The sequence below is a fragment of the Mercenaria mercenaria genome, unplaced genomic scaffold (assembly GCF_021730395.1).
Source record: "Mercenaria mercenaria strain notata unplaced genomic scaffold, MADL_Memer_1 contig_5095, whole genome shotgun sequence".
Lineage (NCBI taxonomy): Eukaryota > Metazoa > Mollusca > Bivalvia > Venerida > Veneridae > Mercenaria > Mercenaria mercenaria.
The window spans coordinates 479-7,835 of record NW_026463380.1 but is presented as its reverse complement, the minus strand read 5'-3'; the positions used below and the strand labels follow the sequence as shown (position 1 = coordinate 7,835).

The 7,357-nt window shown below is 38.6% G+C and overlaps 1 non-coding gene across 1 annotated transcript; it reads right to left on the bottom strand.

The window, feature by feature from the left end:
- Positions 1 to 428: 428 nt before the first annotated feature.
- Trnaq-cug (transfer RNA glutamine (anticodon CUG)) lies at positions 429 to 501 on the bottom strand. Its single transcript has one exon. It is a non-coding gene; the product is annotated as a tRNA-Gln (tRNA).
- Between the last annotated feature and the right edge of the window lie 6,856 nt (positions 502 to 7,357).

Genomic DNA, 7,357 nt, shown 5'->3' with positions numbered 1-7,357 from the left:
AAACAAGACCTTTTAAATTACCTTTATCTTTTTTACAGGAAATGAAATTATGAAGATTACAAAACATACTAAAATACTGAGTATAAAAAATCACATGTTATACAAGAAAAAGCAAGAAACCAGAAAATTTCTTTTAATAATAGTTAAGCTGAAAAGAACTTAAATGTTTGCTGTCCACGTGATATAATTCCTTTGCATCTGAACTCCAATGATTTTATTCAATGACAATTCACAAAGTGAGATATATCATTTCTTAAATAAATAATAATGATTAAAGTTAGATGTAATGTTAATATTTCCTGCAAATTTGTGTTGCCATATACACTAAACAGTATTTTTCTACAAAATCAAAAAAGTGAGTTTTATCCATCATGTACAATTTATATGTATGCCAATGGAAAACATACCAGTATTACAACACGTTTATACGCTTTAGCTGAGATTTGAACTCAGATCTCTTTCCATCAGAGGAAAGTGTTCTCACCATTAAACTACCAAAGCTTCCAAAGTGTGATGTTGAAACTAAGTATGTGTTACAGATTGAAAACTCAGATGTGTATGGCAATGTAGAAAAATAAAGTTCTATAGACATAGAAGTAATTGTAATTTCTGATTTTCCTGAAAGCTGAATTTTCGTTAAAACTTAAAATGAGAATATATATTACAGAACCAAGCTTGAAAAATCCACTTGTGTATTGGTATGTACAGTGATCTCTGTTTTAATAAGAATGGCAACACAGCTTTTGTTGAAGGAACCACTCAATTGAACACTGAGCATGGCAACACAGCTTTTGTGGAAGGAACCACCCAATTGAACACAGCATGGCAACACAGCTTTTGTTGAAGGAACCACTCAGTTGAACACAGCATGGCAACACAGCTTTTGTTGAAGGAACCACTCAGTTGAACACAGCATGGCAACACAGCTTCTGTTGAAGGAACCACTCAATTGAACACAGCATGGCAACACAGCTTCTGTTGAAGGAACCACTCAATTGAACACAGCATGGCAACACAGCTTCTGTTGAAGGAACCACTCAATTGAACACAGCATGGCAACACAGCTTCTGTTGAAGGAACCACCCAATTGAACACAGCATGGCAACACAGCTTTTGTTGAAGGAACCACTCAATTGAACACAGCATGGCAACACAGCTTTTGTTGAAGGAACCACTCAGTTGAACACAGCATGGCAACACAGCTTCTGTTGAAGGAACCACTCAATTGAACACAGCATGGCAACACAGCTTCTGTTGAAGGAACCACTCAATTGAACACAGCATGGCAACACAGCTTCTGTTGAAGGAACCACTCAATTGAACACAGCATGGCAACACAGCTTCTGTTGAAGGAACCACTCAATTGAACACAGCATGGCAACACAGCTTCTGTTGAAGGAACCACTCAATTGAACACAGCATGGCAACACAGCTTCTGTTGAAGGAACCACTCAACTGGACACAGCATGGCAACACAGCTTTTGTGGAAGGAACCATTTAATTGAACAGACTATTTATCAACTTGTCTACAGCTACATGTACATTGTTCTCTGCAGTAGAACTTACAATCATCTTGTTTTCTTCCTTTGTTGCTGCACACAGCTTGTATCTTGATTCAATCTTGAAAGTAACAAGCTATCTATCAAGGTTTAAGCAAAGTTGACTCAAAATTTTTTCTCTGCATTTAAAGGGCTTAGAACTTTCAGTCTTACCTTCAGTCAGTATAAAAAAGCAATCTTGGTATACAAATCTCTTAATGACTTAAGCCCATAATATATGACAAATAAATTTAGAAGAAGTACCAATACAGCTCTTATATCAACAACAAACCAACTACTGTATTTACCTAAGCCCAAGCTTGAATTCTTTAGGAAGTCCCTGGCATATGCTGGTCCGAAGATTTGAAACAATATTCCAATTCACGTGATAGTGCTATACTGTATAGTTCTCTTTGAAATAGTTCTATTCCATGTTATATCTTATCAGTGTTATGTAAAAGAGGTTACTTTGGCTTCTGTTCTGTGTGGTAAAGGGTTAACTGCAGATTTGCTTCCATTGGAGGAAAGGAATGTGCTGGTGCTTGGCATGGTAGTGCATGTTTGGCATCTTGGGGCACCACAAGGACCTGACTGGCCTGAACTGGTTGTGCCTGTAGCTGACTTGACTTTGGCCCGAACAAGAATGTCTCGCAGACTTTTATATTATATATATCTATATATATTAAAGGAGTGGCTAATTGCAAAACAGAAAATGCCATATACCTTATGACATGCAAGAAGTGCAACAAAAAGTATGTCGGGGAAACAAAACAGACGCTAGCAAAGCGAATGAATCTCCACAGATCTGACTGGAAAACACGCAAATTCAATCGGTCGCTGGTAGCTGAACATTTTAACATGGAGGGTCACACATTTGCGGATATCCTACTATGTTGCATTGAATTTAATGACAGATGGACGGATATGCAAAGAAAGGAAAGAGAAACCTACTGGATCTGTCGTCTCAACATCTTACAACCTATAGGCATCAATAAGGGAGAATAGATTAGCTTACTTAAGCATTATTTTCTCCACAGAGATTAAATAACACAGAAAAACCATTCTTTTAACTTTCTCACATTTTAACGTACAAAGTCCCAGAACAGTTAACCTTTTCTATATGATCAATTCAATTTAAACCTTTTTAAGAAAATGATCAATATATTTCATATTACACATCACTGATGAAAAGAGCTTTATTCCATCCTTTTAAAGAACTTACTACAAACACTGTACCAACACTATGCTAATTTTGCAGTAGATGTAACACTAAAACCTGCCCCGCATCCTTAACACAATAATTCAAAAGGATTATTTGAGCCGTGCCATGGGAAAACCAACATAGTGGCTTTGCGACCAGCATGGATCCAGACCAGCTTGCGCATCGCAGGCTGGTCTGGATCCTTGCTGGTCGCAAACCCACTATGTTGGTTTTCTCACGGCACGGCTCATTTCTCTTCCACATAATAGAACCTGAACTTTTGCTTAAACTTAAGATACGCATACATTTGGTTTATTTTTACAAAAGTTTTATCCGTGTGTATTATTCGAGATAATCTTGACAGAAAAAATATTTTACACACATCCCTCAGAAAACACAGTTGTTTTCACTTTTAACAGAAAACCAGCATATCATAACCCCCACCTCTTAATTTTTCCATTTTTTCCTACTTCTCCAATACATCGTAACTTACTATTTAAATTTACATGTTACTTTTACAAACAAGTATAATAGCTTTCGTGTCCTAGTCGTATTTTACTGAATATGAACGTCTAAACTTAACAATGTCATTGTTAAACACCAAACTTAAAGGCGCCAGTTATAGACCCCTATAAAATCTGAACATAAAGAATTCAGCTATACATAATCTTGTGTACGTGTTTTCTGAAAATATCAATCCACAAAATAAACTTTAAATGAAAGAAATCGCTTCCTTACTTTAATAGTTACGCACAGGGGGACAAATGTAGTAAAATACCTATTTCTACTAAAAAATCGCAAATGGCGGCTAACAATATTTTACGCATGGTTGTTATAGGGACACTCATGTTTATCATGTTTCATTCATTTTTCTCTCTATGTTTTAAAGTGGTGTAATGTTCTCTAATAGGGTTCTATCATTTTATATTCATATGGAATAGTATGTGTGAGTCCCTGATCCACAGATGTGGTTGAAAGAAACAAATACAAGTGTACTGTTCAACATTTATTCAGAAGACTGATGCTGGCGGGAAATGGTCAAGATCTTGTAGGCATGCACATGTAATGGAATTTTACTGGGTTCTTTGAGAGTTCATGAAACATGATCTCATTACATTTCCCTCTCTTAGAGATATTTAGAATCTTAATTTCTAAATCAAGTAATATTCATTAATTAAGATCTAACAATATTATTAACATAAACATGTTACAGAAATAAAGATATAAATATATAATGCGTTTATTATTGAAAAACTGTTGCTCATGGCTAATTCAAATGTTCTCTCTATGCATTTATTATTTCGGAAGTGTTGCTCATTTATAAATTAATCAAATGTTCTCCGGTGTCAGTTAATCAGCTTCTATTATATCATGTTTAACCATCTAAATCAATGTTCTCCAGTGTCCGTTTGATCAGATTTTATTTATAACATGTCTAGACATCTTTCCACGAGTGTTTCATTGATAGAATGCTAACACTTAATTGTTTGTAAAGTTCTCGTTGTAATAACGTCTGTTCTTAATCACTTGTCTACCATAACCAGAGCGTGTTTTAGGACAAGGAGGGTTAGAGCAGGGCATATCAGGTAAATGCGGGTCAATGTGTGGTCATTCCTGGCATTGGGGCGCGAAACGGGAGAATTCTGGGAATATTCCGCTAAAAGTTTAGGCGTGGTATCCCGTATTTCTGGAAATATTTCCTTGGTTTTGTTTATCATAACTCTGTTTCGGCGGTAAATACCACCTGATTCGGTCTGGACTGTGTACGACCTATCATTGTGTGTCTCTATGACCTTGGCTGGTTCCCACATTTTGTTTATCTGAATTCTGACGTATTCGTTTAACCGTAGGGGAGGCAGCTTTCTAGCTGTCTTGTCATAATTTGACTTTTGCTTTTCTTTGATTTTCTGCATTTTTTGTTTGATCAGTTTTGGTTCGATGGTTCTAGGCTGGAGCTGTGCGTTGGTTATGGGTAGAATAGATTTTGTTCTTCTACCCATTAGGAGCTGATTTGGGGAGAAAACCACATTCAAGGGGTGTATTCCTGTATTCGAGAATAGCTAAATATGGATCTCTGTTGCTTTCTTTAGCCTTACGAAGTAAGCGCTTCGCAATTGAGACGGTTTTCTCAATTAAGCCGTTTGAGATCGGATGGAGGGGGCTGGATGTGACATGCGTAAAACCCCAATCATTTGCGAAATCTGCAAATAATTTTGATGACCATTTGGACCATTGTCTGTAACCAATTTCTGGCAAATCCCGTATCTAGCCATATGTACTTTGAGTTTTCTGATGACCGTCAAACTTTGCTTATTGGTTAAAAGATCTATTTCAAAAAAGCGGGAGTAATAATCCGTCGTTATTAAATAGTCTTGTCATCAAGAGTGAACAAGTCAGCGGCAATGTTTTGCCATGGTCTGTCTGGAATTTCATGTTGTTCAAGGGGTTCTTTCGCATTTGAGTATCTGTGTTTCTGACACACAGAACACTGAGAAACATAGTCAGAAATTTGTTTGGCCATGCCTGGCCAGAACATGAGTTCTCTTGCTCTTAGAGTGGTTTTTTCCACCCCAAAGTGACCTTGGTGAACTGCCTCTATCAGATGTTTCCTAGCAGTGGCGGGAATAACTATCGTCTGACCTCTGAATATTAGGTCGTCTGCAACGGAAAGTTCGTCCCTGTGATTAAAAAATTCCACTATTTCAGCTTTACAGTCTGCGCGGAAATTGGCCAACCGTCAATTATTGTTTGTTTTAGGAGCTGCATGTTAACATCGTTTTTTGTGTCGAGCCTTAACGACTCTAGACGGCGGTCAGAGATGTGCAGACCTTTAAGAACTGTGTGAACATGAATGTCAAGGTCATTGTTTTCAAATGTCAGCTTCAGAGGCTGTCTAGACAGAAGGTCGCTAGTGGTTATTTCTTTACCCGGTACAAATTGCACGTCTAAGTCGTATTGCTTAGTGCCAGTCTCATTCTTTGTAGTCTTGGCGGACATGCACATAGATGCTTTTGCATTATCGCACATAGAGGTTTGTTGTCGCTATGAACGGTGACCTTTCTACCATAAATATACTGGTGAAATCGAGAGCATGAAAATACAATCGCGTTCATCTCTCTTTCGATATTGGCGTATCGGGACTCGGTTTCCGTCAGGGTTTTACTTGCAAATGCTACAGGGCGGCCATTTTGGAAGAGGGCGGCGCCACACCCATATAAGGAACTGTCACATTCGAGTACACCGGCTGTTAGGGTCAAAATACGCCAGAAACAGGACTGTGCGTAATGATGTCTTTCATTTTGTCAAATGACTGAGTCTGTGGTACGTCCCATAAAAACTCAACATCTTTTTTTAACAATGCTCTCATTGGGCTAGTTACCTCTGCCAAGTTTGGTGCAAATTTCTGCATGTAATTTGCCATACCAAGAATATTTTCTAATTCTCGTCGTGTCTTCGGGACTTCGAGGTTTGCAATAGCCTCGATTTTTGAGGGGTCAGGCTTTAATCCGGTTGACGTGATCAAGTGACCAAAGAAACGGTACTTCTGTAACCCCTATCACGCACTTGTCAGGATTGAACTTGACACCTTTTGACCTTGCTCTCTCAAGAGCGTTCTTTAAGTTCAAGTCATGTTCCTCTCTTGATCTACCATACACAAGTATGTCATCTACAATTGCCGTCAGTCCGTCAAGTCCTTCAAAATACTTCGTCGATTTTCTGCATGAATATGTCACTTGATGCAGATATACCGTAGGGCAGTCTCAGCCATCGGTATCGCCCGAACACTGTACTAAATGTCGTGAGAAAAGACGATTTCTCGTCGAGCTTTACGGACCAGTAGGCAGTGTAACATCAGTATACTGAAATATTTTGCGCCGGTAAGTCGTGACGTCACACTGTCAATCGTTCTCATGGGGTAATGTGGACGTTTTATTGCGTCATTAAGATTCTTACTGTCAATACATACCCTCAACTGTCCTGATTTTTTCTCAACTATTACCAGGGAGTTCACAAAATCTGTTGGGACAGTGACCTTTTCTACGATTCCCTCTTTTTCCATGCGATTTAGCTCTTGCTTTAATTTCTCTCTCAGGGCTTCAGGAACTCTTCTAGGGGGGTTGATAACCGGTGTGGCGTCCGGTCTAATATGCAAACTAGCTTCCCCGGGCATGGTCCCCACCCTTTAAATAGGTCGCCATATAGAGTCATCATTTTGCTCTTGTCTAAGGGTTCACAAGTATCGATAGAGTACGTTAACTTGACCAGACCTAGTGTAAGACATGTGTTTAAACTCAGCAGGGGAACAGAGTTGCTCTCTAACAATGTAAACAGCTGATAAACAGCTGACTCCGTGTGACCTAGATTTAACCTAATCATGCACGAATTGGCAATGAGTTACCTGTATACGAGGTTAAACCATTATCAGGGGGTTCTAAGGGGTAACTGATTTTAAGTTTTTCAAAATGGCTGACTGGGATTACATCAGCTGAGCTACCTGTGTCTATTTTAAATTTCAGTGGGGTCTGGGAGGGGCCTACGGACAAAACTACAAAGGCTTGCTCTGGAGGAGACAAATTTTTCGAAGATGTACAAGTATTTACCATGTCGACAAAGAAGG